Below are 394 nucleotides of genomic sequence, written 5' to 3'. Positions count from 1 at the left end.
AGAATTGAATAAGATATAGGTAAATAAATGATATTTTAAGAAAATACGCTACAACTAGCTAGTGGACCATAATGCCGGCTAGAAATTAAAAATGGCAGGAGTGTTACTTATAGTTCAACTAACATTACCTGACAGCATAGGAAAGTGGTTGTATATGTATATAGGGATTTTAATTTGGTGGTTGATAAACTAATCTATTTTCATATTTGGTTCCCCAAATAGCAATATTCCTTATTTCCAACTCTCAAATAATATATATATACTAGCCGAAGAAAATTTATTATTTATCGTAGATTATACTATTCAACATTTATACAACAAATTAAAAATAAGCTTTTATGTATTTATACATGTTGTTTAGTTTAGTTTTAAAACATATTTTTTATTTTAATAT

At 25.4% G+C, this 394-nt stretch overlaps 1 protein-coding gene across 2 annotated transcripts in view; it reads left to right on the top strand.

Annotated features, from left to right (window-relative positions):
* LOC107625775 (epoxide hydrolase 3) overlaps window positions 1-394 on the top strand; it is a 4,124-nt gene that overhangs the window by 1,706 nt on the left and 2,024 nt on the right. The window lies entirely within an intron of this gene.

This window comes from Arachis ipaensis, chromosome B01 (assembly GCF_000816755.2).
Source record: "Arachis ipaensis cultivar K30076 chromosome B01, Araip1.1, whole genome shotgun sequence".
Classification (NCBI taxonomy): domain Eukaryota; kingdom Viridiplantae; phylum Streptophyta; class Magnoliopsida; order Fabales; family Fabaceae; genus Arachis; species Arachis ipaensis.
This window is presented reverse-complemented; position numbering and strand designations above follow the sequence as displayed.